Source organism: Fukomys damarensis, unplaced genomic scaffold, assembly GCF_012274545.1.
Source record: "Fukomys damarensis isolate Sample0158 unplaced genomic scaffold, DMR_v1.0_HiC HiC_scaffold_29, whole genome shotgun sequence".
Classification (NCBI taxonomy): Eukaryota; Metazoa; Chordata; class Mammalia; order Rodentia; family Bathyergidae; genus Fukomys; species Fukomys damarensis.
This window is the reverse complement of record NW_022900941.1, coordinates 5677348-5690588: the sequence shown is the minus strand read 5'-3', so window position 1 is coordinate 5690588 and position 13241 is coordinate 5677348. Positions and strand designations below refer to the sequence as shown.

General features: G+C 36.5%; 1 long non-coding RNA gene across 1 annotated transcript; it reads right to left on the bottom strand.

Moving 5' to 3' along the window:
* Nucleotides 1–7916: 7916 nt before the first annotated feature.
* Nucleotides 7917–11370, bottom strand: LOC104871662. Its single transcript, XR_782936.3, has 3 exons — nucleotides 11219–11370; nucleotides 8474–8644; nucleotides 7917–8188 (listed from the first exon to the last, which is right to left on the bottom strand). It is a non-coding gene; the product is annotated as an uncharacterized LOC104871662 (long non-coding RNA).
* Nucleotides 11371–13241: the final 1871 nt, after the last annotated feature.

The window sequence follows — 13241 nt, the reverse complement described above, 5'->3', positions numbered from 1 at the left end:
ATATTTGTTTAATAAATAAGAGGAAATAGATATCAACCTTCATAAAACTAGAATTGTACTGAAAACAAACAGAACAAGGACAAAATTATAAACTTTATATCACTCTCATTTTGAAAAAAGTAACAATAATAATGGATTGTGATAATAGCCAAGACTTTCAGCATTTTACCTATATTAATTTATTTAAATTTTAAGATCTATTATGGTGCAGTATGCTTATTTTATATTTAATAAACAAAAGCACTGTGACAAAGCAATTAAAATTCTTCTTGGTCAGATATCTTGTACTAGACATTTTGATCTTAATCTCAAATCAGTTGGCCCTGGAAAAATAATCTGTGTCTGTATCATACATTTATACTCACTACATCTCTTAAATATGGTAAAAAAAAAATACATCATTGTATTTTAAGAAAACACACACTACAGGGCCAAATATGATTTATCCCAACTACATCATGCAGTTGAACATAGGGTAACCTATGATCAAAGCACCTTTTATTAGTAGATCTGAAGAAAAATGTAATTGATTCAATACATTCATATAAACCTTAATAAAACTCACAATCAACTCATATTAAAGGTGAAAAACAAAAAGCTTCCTCTCAAAGTCAAGAACAACAGAGAGGCATTATTGTTCCATTTAACATTTTTAGTTGGAGATTCTAGCCAGAGTGAGTATGCAAAAAAAAAATTGAGATTCAGAAGGAAATAATTAAACTGTGTTTGCAGGCAGCATGATCTTATGCATAGACAAACATAGGAAAAAGATACAAAAATAGATGAAATAAATCAGTCCAGCAAGCTCTCAAAACATGAGATCAACGCACCAATGTACCTTGAAAATATATACAGTAGCCATGAAATGTATGAATATGTATTAAAATATTATATTTGTGATATCGCTGTTTTCACATGGTGTAAGGATTGAAAGGGTAACACTGCAGCCTTTTTTAAAAAAATCCTTAATCCCATTTGTGACAGAGAAATTCTCATGTGATCACCTCCAAAAAGTCCATGTTTTACTTTATTTATTTTTGGTTTTTGTGAAACAGGGTCTCACTGTGTAGTGGAGACTGACTGGAACTCATTATGTTGTCTAGGCTGGTCTTGAACTAGCAGCGATCCTCCTACCTCAGCCTCCTGAGTGCTGGGATTACAGGAGTGCACCACCATGCCCGGCTCACAGCCCATGTCCTATTACATCGCACTGAAGATCAAGTTTCAACAAGAAGGGGGTGAAGGGAGGGTGGGGACAAGGGGAAAAAATGAGAAAAAAAAAGAAAATGAAGCGTAATCCATGTTTGGACACAACTAGAAAAATAACATTTTTTGAAAAAATATGTTTGGGACAATAAATAATCTTTAAAAATTTGGAAATTACACTGCGGTATTTTTCGATGTTAAATGTCGTGTGTTATGGTAATTTGGAAATTCGAACATCGATGTGTTTAGCAGGAAAGGCATCCTGTGTTTGCTGTTTATTAAAGTTTCAAAAAGAATATGAGGAATCAAATGTGCCAAACTGTCAACAATTGTTGAATCCAGGGAAAGGAAATAAAGAAAGTTTTTGTCCTCCTAAACCCTCCTGTAGTCATAGGTGCAGTTTGACAGAAATGGCTGGGCCTAGGGTGTGTGATTCCGGAATGAAGGGGTGACGCTGGGATTAAGGAGGTGTGATTATAAAATAAGTTTACTGATTGATTGGCACAGTTTGGGGTGTGAATCATGGGCAGCCTCACACTGGGTGTGGATAGCCTGGATGGATAGAAAGGGACAGACAGAAGACAAACTGGCTGCTTTGCTGCTTTGCTGCCTTCTGCCTGACAAGAGCAGTTTCCCATACGCATTGCTCCTCTGTCACGTCTCCCTTCCTTGGAGCTGCCTATGGAATATGGACTGGTGCCCTCTACAAACTTTGAATCAAAATAAACCTTTCTGCTTTAACTTTCAGTGTCAAGTATTTTGTCTTAGCAATAAGAAAAGTAACTAAAACTTATTCTTTTATCGTTTTTATGTAAAAATTACTGAAACAAAAATACTTACCGAGTCAAAAACAAGTGCAAAAAAAATGAAAGAAAATAAAAACTTTATTCATCCATCAGCACATGGATGTGGTCCTTTCAAAAAAGAGAGAATTTAAAGTCAATGATCTTTTAACTTCAGTTAAAGCTTTGTCAGCCTGCTAAAGCCAGTGATTTTTTTTTCCATAAAATATCAGGTTAGCAACAAAAAAGAAAATCCCACCATCTATTAGAGAAAAAAATAAAAGCACTCTGGTTGCTTGTATCTAGATGTCCCTCTAAAGCCTCAGGTGGTCATATGGGGTGGGGAAGTTTTGAAAATGGCTGGACTGGGATGTATGAACTTGAATTAAGGGTATGATGATACTGGTAATAAGGGTGTAGATAGTGGCAGTCCCATCCTGGGTGGAATTAATCAATACACTTCCGAACTGGACAGAATATAAAGAGAGGGAAAGCAGGTTTGCTCCTGCTGGTGATGCTGGTGCTGACACTGCTTGCTGCCTTGCTGATTTCTGCCTGCAATACCATGAACTGTTTCCCTTCTGTGATCACCCTTTGTTATGCTACCCTGCCCTGAAGCCAGCCAACCATGGACTGGAACTCCTACTGTAAGCTGAAATAAAATTTTCCTCCTTTAACTTGTGGATACTGAGTATTTTGTCTCAGCGGTGAGGAAAATAAAACAGGAACAGTAACATCTATCTAATGAACTCACAAAATTCATTGCATTATCCACATTTAAATTTATTTGTTTATATGAATGGTGTTTGTAAAAGGTAGAAGACATTTTGATTCTGGAGAGTTTCACTTAAAATTCAAGATAAATGTTAAGAATTATTAAATAATAAAATATTACAATTAAATATTGGTCTTTATATTTCTGGCATTACTTTACTTTGCTTATCAACATAATTTACCTGTTCATAGAAATGTGCTTCTATCACCAAATATTAACATTATATTTTCAAGTCTGTTTTTATTCCACTTTTATGATACATTAAATGATTGTTCACAGTTTTAAAGTGTCTTTTTCACTGTTGTGTTGTATATCTTCTGAGACTGAGTTTGCCTCACGGCTAAGAAAAATTAGATGGCAATAAATAATTTATTTTGATACAGCCTCAAATGAAAATAAAAACTATTCATCACTTCTGCGCACTACCCTCATCTCTTTTCTGTTGAGAAAGGACGAAAGCCAGGGGAAAGTATTAACTCCAAGTCAAAGGAGGTCATGGTCACTCACCTCGATCTTCATCTTTTTATTCACATGTAGTCCAGTCCTCATCTCTTTTCTGTTGAGAAAGGACGAAAGCCAGGGGAAAGTATTAACTCCAAGTCAAAGGAGGTCATGGTCACTCACCTCGATCTTCATCTTTTTATTGTCACATGTAGTCCAGAATTGTGTCCTGTGTACCATAATAGAAGCCCTCTGTGTCCCTCCTTGCACTCAAGTTTCTAATGTTGCTCTGTGTTCTGAACTTGGTTTTCTTGGAAGGCCTTGAGGGTTTGTGTTGAAAAGTCTGTTGTGTGAGAAGTCTAATGGGCTTTCCTGTGATTTGTTTCTTTTCTCTAACTGCTTGCAGTATTTTGTTCTTCTGTTAGATTTCTGGAATCTTAACTATTATGTGCCTAGGTGTAGATTTTTTTAATCCTGGCTAGTTGAAGTCCCATATGCCTCACTTATCCATATGTCAAATCCTTTTCCCCTGCTTGGATGGTTATCTGTTATTACTTCAGTGAACAGATTGTTTTTTTGTTGTTTTTTTTAATGTCAGTTGCACTATCTCTTGTTTTTTCATTGTCTCCAATCCATGTTCCCCTGCTTGGATGGTTATCTGTTATTACTTCAGTGAACAGATTGTTTTTTTGTTGTTTTTTTAATGTCAGTTGCACTATCTCTTGTTTTTTCATTGTCTCCAATCCATCTTATATTGTTCTTCACATCATCTGACAGCTGCTGATTTGGTTTCTCATGGTCCCTTGCTATTCTTAAGAAACCTTTCTTTGCCAGGGCACTAATTGTAGTCCTGTTTTCTATTTCTAATATTCTGTGGTCATATTGGCTTATTCCACTATGTAAACGTTCAATGGAGTTTTTAATCCCAAATGCTATCTGTTTGTCTCTGCTTTATGGATTCCATTTGTTTCCTATGCTGAGATTCCATGAGGTTCCTCAGCTCCTCTATTTTTTTTTTAATCTGTGAATGCTCTAGTGTTACTAATCATGACTTTCACTATGGACACAGTTTCTATTGTTACCTGAGAGATTATTTCTCATTTTATTTTTTCCATATCCTCTTTCATCACTAGTTCAGGGAGTCTAGGTGGTTGAGTATCAGATTGTTTCATCTTGTTACCACTTGAGGTTGTCTTCAGTGATCCGGAATCTGGGTTTGAGTCTCCTTAACGTGCCTTCTCATTTCAACAGACATAGTCTGCTCCACCTTTGTTGAGGTGACCCAGTGGGCTTTAATTCTCACCAATCCTCAGAGAGGCCTTCTCTCTGCTGATCACCACTAGGCCAATTTCTGTGCTCAGAATGATGGCCTCCTGGTTCCCTGAACTGTGCTGTTGTCCAAGCGGGGTTCTGGCTAGAGCCTGTGCATGCTTATCAATGGTATCTAGGTGGACCTCTGGCTAGGGCCTTCATGCCTGCTCTACTGTTTTCCAAGCAGGCCTTTGGCTGGGTCCTGCGTACCCAAGCCACTGGTGTCTGGAGCTCTTATTATTTTTATACACAAATAAGACAAAATTATTACTTCCTTCTCTTCAAAACAATAAATAAAATATCAAAATACAAACCTACTCCTGATCAATATCTCTTATAGATGTAAAAATTCTTGGCAAAATAATAACAATAAATTTAGTAATGCATAAAAGTTATGCACCATCACCAACCAGGAATGATTCCACTTATGCAAGGCTAATGTAACACACAAATACTCATCTGTGCAACCCACAAAAGAACATGCTCAAGAACAGTAACCACAAGATGATGTTAATTAATGCAGAAGTGCTTTACAAAATACTTAACCTGTTCACCTGAAAACTCTCAACAAATTAGGCATAAAAGAATGTCTTTAACTTGATAAAAAGCACCTAGAAAAAAACCCTTATGGCTAATATTATATTTAACTGTGAAAGCTTTCAGGGTTTTCCTCTAAGATTAAGAACAGGGTTAAGAATGAATTTTTACTTTTATTCAATAAAACAGTGTCATTTTGACCATTAGAATAAGCAAACAAAGCAAAAGGATGCACCTTATGGAAACAATTAAAATTGTACCTATCTGCAGGTAATAAAATTATATATATTAAACACTAATGGACTCTAATGACCACATAATAACCCCATCACTAACACTTGGCTATGGCCTTACTCCTATTTTGCTGTTACCATTGTTAATCTATGTTTAATGTCAGTACATATCATTTAACGATATGTGAAAACAAATTTAAACAAAATATATTTTACAGTCACTATAAAGTAAATGAAATGCAAAGCCAAAACAATATAGGAGATAATTTCATTTCCCCTTGAGTTAGAGGAAGTGATCAGAAGGGTGTTATCGTGGTCCTGGGGAACAGGACTGTATCAACACCAGTATTCCTGGTTGTGATATTTCACTATAGTCTTGCAGCAGGTTACCACTGGGGAAATCTCAGTGTATCAGTGTTCCAGGGCTGCCATAGCAAAACTCCACAGATGGTGGTGGTGTACCCAAGAGAGTTTGGTTTTCTCATATTTTGAAGGCCACAGGTCAAATATCTTAATGTCAGCAGCTCAGGTGTGACCCTGAAAGCCCTCTCCTCGGTTACTAACGTCAACCATTATTTTTATCCTCATTGTACTGTGAAAATAAATGAAACACTGAGCATTGCAGTTACTCACAAACATATCAAGGAAGCAACAGGACTAGTGCTAGATGGGATGCATTCTATACAACTGACCTTTCAATAAGTATCTAATACATATCTAATAGATATACTAGTTGTTTAAAAGATACAACATGAGTGACATCTAAGTTATTTTTATTTTTTCAATTTGTTTTTAAGTGTAGTTATTTTTATATATCAATTTGCCCTTGCTATGTATGCCCAGATATTTGGTCAACCACTATTCTCAGGGTGTCTTTGAGCATGTTTTTATGTAAGATTAGCATGCAAATGAGTAGATTGAGTGCAATAGATTGCTACTATTCCAGTCTGTATATCCCTTATGCACTGGGTTGAAGACCAGAGAATGAATCAAGGTTGGTCCTTCCCTGAGGGAGACAGAATTCTTCCTTCCTGTCTACTGGCCCTTAGATCAATGCTACACCATCTCTCTCCTGGGCCTTCAGGACTGCAATTCACACAGCAGACCTCAGAAGCCCCCAGCTGTCATAGGCATATAGGTGAATTTCCTCTAATAAATATTTTTATGTATATCAGATAGATATATGCAGAAATTTGAAAACACATGTATCATTTAAAAATATATGATATCCATCTCCATTGTTTCCATTTCAAAAACTCTCACTAAAAGAGTGGCCATACTACACTTTTCAAATATGTAGGATCCAACCCTTAGGGTCTGTTCATGAAGCATATCTGGGTGAGAGATAAAGTGTCTGTAGGAAGGATATTGTCTCAGTTTCTTAGAAGGATTAATGCCCAGGGGTAGATGTGTGCTGTGATCACTGGAACCCTTGGCCTTTGACATCACCTGGGAAGCAATGGCAGCGCCCCCACTGTATCACCAGCAGAAAACATCCTTGTCACTTCCTGGCTAAAATGATCATGATGAGAAACAGGTGACTCAAAGGTAAATTGTTCTAGGTCTGAGCCCAGTTTAAATGAAACTCACTATGGGGGAGATATTATGAAGATGTTCATGCTACATAACCAATTCGGTACCTAGAAAGTAGCATGTATTTGGAAAACCGTGACCACACACACACACACACACACACAGTGGAATACATGAACAAACAAATCTCTTTGTGGATGAGAGGTAAGTTCTTTTTTGCATCAGATTATTTTATTGATAGTGGATTATGGAACCATAAGTGACTTTATTCACACTACAAGCCTACGAGTCTGTCTTCTTTGGTGTACATTTGATTACCAATTCGGTACCTAGAAAGTAGCATGTATTTGGAAAACCGTGACCACACACACACACACACAGTGGAATAAATGAACAAACAAATCTCTTTGAGGATGAGAGGTAAGTTCTTTTTTGCATCAGATCATTTTATTGATAGTGGATTATGGAACCATAAGTGACTTTATTCACACTACAAGTCTACGAGTCTGTCTTCTTTGGTGTACATTTGACGTGCATTGACTGTGAAAACAGGATAATAATCATAGATTATTTCACTTCCAAGTGTTGCTAACTGGCTTAGTAATCTTACTCTCTCTTAATAAAAGCATGCTAAATTAAGTTTTTCATTAATGGTTAATCAGTATTATCCAAAGTCCTACAAGATAAAAGACAGAGGCAGGGACTGAGACCATGCTAGCACGGCACTGCAAACTCAAGAACCATAAAAGGCATATGTGTAACATCTGAACAATACAATTAATCTTTAGAGGGGGCTCCCCACTCCTTTCTCAGTTGAGTCCTGCAATTACTATAAGGCACACTTTGCATCATGCCTACAGCATTCTTCTACAAGGAGTCAAGGACTTGTATTTCAGCACTGTTATGACTCCTTTCACTATTAAAGCACTGAAAAAAAAAGGCTAGCAAAGTTATTTCACTGGAGTGAGAGCTGATCTCTAATACATGCTTAATAAACCAAATCAATAATCTCCTTTAGGAGTCTCTAAGTAGTTGACTAAGTGATTCTCCTTTTCTCTTAGCAATCAAACATGTCATCTTTCAGGGATGCCTCACAATAGGATGAGTAAATCTGTTGCTACTATTGTTAATATAACATCAGTAGATCATTCGTACTTCCTGTGTGCTGAGCTGATCAAACACGAAGCCTGTGACTTATTCTGGTAGAAACACAAGATGGGCATGGGACAAGGAAGTGGTTATTTTCTTACAGATTGTCATTGTCCAGGGCTGAAGCAATGCAGGAGTATTCCAGGGTAGGAGTTATTGCGACCATCGCTGTGAAAGTGACTACTGTCTTCAGTTCTCATTCTTCCAAAAAATGATAATTCCTATCAAGATAGAAATAATATCAGATCAATATAATGTTATTCATCAAGTACTTCTTTGGAGAAATTAACAGCTGAAGTCCTCTTTCTAATCCTCCTGATGAGCATTTTCCTCCAACCCTTCCACAGAGAACAGACCTCTGACATTCTCGGGCGTTTTGCGCATGCTAACTGTATGTATGAAGTGTAATTAAAACCTGTGGCGAATGTTCACATTTTTAAAAATTATAGCAGTGAAACACACGTTGTCATCAGTCCCCCTCAGATCCTCCCCTTCACTTCACCCACCCATATCCGCATCATCCTGGCCACTTCCAGAAGTAGTTCTCAAAGTCCTCTTTCGTGAGTAGCCCTCGCTGCCCTGCTGTGACAGACTCAATGTCCCGAATGTATCCAAGATGGTTACTTTCGTTGTCATTTTCACTTCACAGAAGAGCCAGAAGTCACATGGTACAGGATCTGATTTAAAAAAGAAGGTGGAGCTGACACATCTTCAGATTTTTATTTGACAGAAATTATCCTAGACATTTGATTGATGAAGTGTAATGTTAAAATACAGTGAATGCTGAAGAAAAACATCATTACCATAAAAGACACGCGGTCAGTGATGCCCCTAGAAATAATTAAAATATTCTCCCTGGCTTTGAATACACTTATTCCATTTTTCTTAGGAATGTCTTTCGATATCCTTTTAAAAATTTAAAGAGTCACTACATTTTTGATCACACCTTGTACATTTTGTAATTTTACTGCCTAGGCAAGTTTCACAATCAATGGTGTATTAGCTGATATTATTTTAAAACTTAGAGCAATGATAACTTTCTCTACATCTTCTTTTGCATTTTCCCTTATCTAATTTTAATATGTTTTCATAGGTGCTTGCATGTTAATGCTTGTAAAATATTAAGTCCATCATGTAAATCCCTAGATAGAGTTATTTAACTTTCTCCCTTTTTCACAAGGCGAAGTTAAATTTCTCAAGTACAAAAAAAAAAGGCCAATGGTTCCTTCTTCCTTATCATTCTTAGTTTATCTTTGCCCCTCTCCCCTTCCAGCCCTGAGCTGCAAACCCTCTGGAATTGCTTGTGGATTTATAGACCGATGGAGCCTCTGACACTGCTTACAGCTCCTCCCTCCTGTGTCACTCTTCCCCGCCCAGCTTTCTTCCCCTCCGACTTTTTCAGTAGCTTCATCACCTTCCCGGACGCCCCACTGACTCCCAAAACCCTTAGTAAGTCAGTGCCCCGGGAATCCTCCTCTGAGTTGTGCCATCTCTCACACCTTTACCCAACTCACTGACTCACTGGGCTGCATTCATTCAATTTTGTAACCTGATCGTGAGATTTAAAAGGAAGAAAAGCATTGCCATAGATAATTATATGTACATCTTCTGCCCTGATACATACAGGATGTTAAAAACTATTTTGTAAGCGGATAAATGGTCTGCTTGACCTAAAGTATATGGTAAAGGCATAGAATAAAGAGAGAAATTGAAGTGGAATTGCTTTAAAAGGGCACAATGTTTAACACAAGCACAGGATCATGCTGATAGTATCAGCAGTCAAACTAATAATAACACTGTGTAAACATTTTTATCTTATAGCATCATGTGAGAATTATCTCATGTGTTTTTGTCCTCTGCAACCCACACTATCTATAGACCTACAGCACTGTGCAGTGGTATTTTTCAGCTATACTGCTACACCATGCATGAATTTTCTGACTGCAAATAATCCTGGGTGAAGTTAGCACTATTCCTCTGTACCTTAAGCTAAAACAGTACTAGATATCATGTAAGAGTAGATAAAAACTTATGAAATTATAACCAGTTATAAAGTCTCACTTCTGATTGGTTATATATCCTGTTGCATTACTGTTGTATTCTCATGAATTACCCCCCCACAAAAAAAAGCAAAAAAAAAAAGAGCAAAGAAAACTTTTGACATCATAAACGGCACACATACCATTTGATATAGAATTTTCAGAGCACTGTTGAAAACCCGTATGTTCTTTGTTTAATTACAGTAGCCATAGATTAGAGCATTTTCAGTTTGCACTGTTTCTCTGCTAACCAGCTTCCCTCTCCTTGCAGATATATTTCATTTTTGCAACACTCACTGTTCCCTCCACATGAGCTGACCCTTCATGTACTTAATGACCATGGCTTTGAAATGCATGTATGCTGTTCAGTGAGACTGTCCTGCACACATTGTGTCTTCCTGGAAAAGACTCCTTTATCTCTCCTTGGCCTTGCTCTTCAAGTGTTTACTAGGATCTATTCAATACAACAAATAAAATATGTTTGAAAGCCGTAAGTACCATTTGAGAAGTGCTTGTCCCCCAGCTTCAGACCAGAGCTGTGAGTGTCCACTGTGTGGTACTGGGGATAAGACTCAAGCTTCCCTTCCTGCCGTGCCAGCCATGGTCCCCTCTTTGGTCTAGCCACAAACAAAATGAGGGGGCTGCAAGACTGTGTGAGTGAAAGACAGGGATTTGCTCCTCTCTGTCTGCCTCCCACTTCCATGAGGATCACACTCAGTTTGCCCCTTCATTGCAGAAGCTAATATTGATTCCAGATAGAGTGGTTCAACTCAGTTTCCAGCTTTTCCAATATTCTTGGAACTGTCCTTATTCAACTTCTCAGAATATCTCTCCACTGAGCTCCCAGCTCAATGGTACCTATCAGAGACACCATTCAACCTTTCTCACTAGTAGGAATCTGAATTTCCACACTGTACTACCCATACTACACAGTCCTAAATTTAAATAACCTCTGCATTTCCACATTGTTTAAATAGCCTGCTTATTTCCTGTCTAGATCATTCTTAATGATCATACAAAGGGTCTCAAGAAACAGACTCACAAACCTTAAAATCAGGGGTTGGTTTAATATACAATAAACTATATCTGTAAAGAGTCAGAGAGTGAATATTTTTAGCTGTTTAGGTCACTGTCACAGCTACTAAATTCTACTATCATACAAAAAAGAAGAAATAGACAACTTGTTAGCAAGTAAGAGTGGTATTATTTTACCTAGAGACTGCAGTCTGTCGTCTCTACTCAAAGGAAAGAGAAGAGGTCTCCATGCCTGGGGCTTCAGCTGGTCTTTGGGCCCTCTGCCTATGGAGAAGCGAGGAACCAATTCTCACTCCAAGTTCCTCCTCTATGAAAGCTGGTTTCTGAGAGGAAACATCTCAAAGCTGTTTTCAATGTCTGTAATTCTATGAATATATGAAAAGTTAATTTGACTTCTAGAATGACATCCTGAAAAGTTCAGCTGACTCACTCCCCAGCAAAATTGGTGAGAATTATAAAAAGTAACACTTTAAAGTCTCTGAAAATGGTCCAAAAATAACATCCTGTAAAATAAACAGCTATTTGAGAATATCTACTAAAATTCAGTAAGAACAGAAGGGCCTGTGACACTTGAACCAAAATAACAAGGGTATATTTTGGGAAACTTACAAATATATAAAATTAGGAAACATATTCCTTAACAACCAATAACTTAAAGAAGAAATTAAAATGTAAACAGTATTATGCTTTGATAATTCCCCTGCAATTTTAAGCGTTGAATATAGGGTCTCAGCCTATTAAGCAAGCAAGTCACCATGTAGTTATAGACCTCATCCCAGAATGTACTTTGAAATAAATGAAAATGAAGATGTGACTTCCTGAAAAGAATGTACATCTTCCTGAAAAGAATGTACAGATAAATCAATTTCTGGAAGGAAATCTATAATTTTATATCTGTATCTTAAAGAATGACAAAGGCCTAATGTCGATTACCTAATATTCTACATTAAGACACTGGCAAAAAGACCAAATAAAACCTAAAGGAAAGAGATAGAAGGGAATGATAAATGTTAGAGCAACAATTAAGGACATAGATAAAATAAATATAAGAAAATCAATGAAATAATATCTAGTTCTTTTTCAAAGAATAAAACTGAAACATCCTGACATACCATAAAAAGAGAACTGCATCATGTAAGATAAAAGAAAGTGAGATGTTAACAATGATCTTACAGAAATCAAAAGAAACACAAATGTTCTGAATAACTATATCCAAATAATTTTGATAATGCAAATGAGATGGACAAATTTAGAAATATATAAACTACTGAAAGTGACTGAAGTAAAAGTAGAAAATATACAGAGACTGATGAAAAATAAAGACATTTGTAAGTGATAACAATAAGAATAAAAGTACCACAGGTGTTCAGACAGTCCCAGATGACTTCACTGCCCAGTTCTTCCAAACATGTAAAGAATTAATGCTAATTCCTTGTCTCATTATGTATTCCAAAAATTAGAAAATGAGAAATCATTTCACAAGTTACATTTGTGAGCCAATACCACCTTGAAAACAACCACACACAAATAAATTGCAAGAAAGAACAGAACAGATTCCTATAGCTTATATGTTGTGTGCAAAATTCTCAGCAAAATATTAGCAAGCCTTAAAAACATCTAGGAAATCTCAACATTACAACAGAAACACTTAATCTGCTGGAAGCAAAATAGGCAAAATTCTCAAAGCCATATTTGTAGGCAAAGATTTTCTGAATAAAACTCCAGTTGCACAAAAAATACGAAGCATCAAAATATATGATATTTCATTAAGTTAAAAAAAAATTGTACACATCAATGGAAAATACCAACAAAATGAAGAGACAACCTACAGAATGGGAAAAACTTTGCCAGCTACTCTTCAGACAAAGGATTAATATCTAGAATATATATTTTTAAAAAATGAAAAAAAATCAGACCCTCTAAATTTCAAAGACCCAATTAAAAAGAAAGGACATTTGAAATACATAGACACGTCATTGAAGAAATACAGTTGGCCAATAAATACCTGAAATAATGTTTTCTATTGCTGGCCATTCAAAAAGTACAAATTAAAACAACATTAAGATTCCATTTCACCCCAGAAAGAGTGGCTACCATTAAGAAATCAACATATATCAAATGCTGGTGAGACTGTGGAGAGAAAGGAACACTTCCTCATTGTTTCTGTGAATTTAAACTCATACAACCACTATGGAAGTCA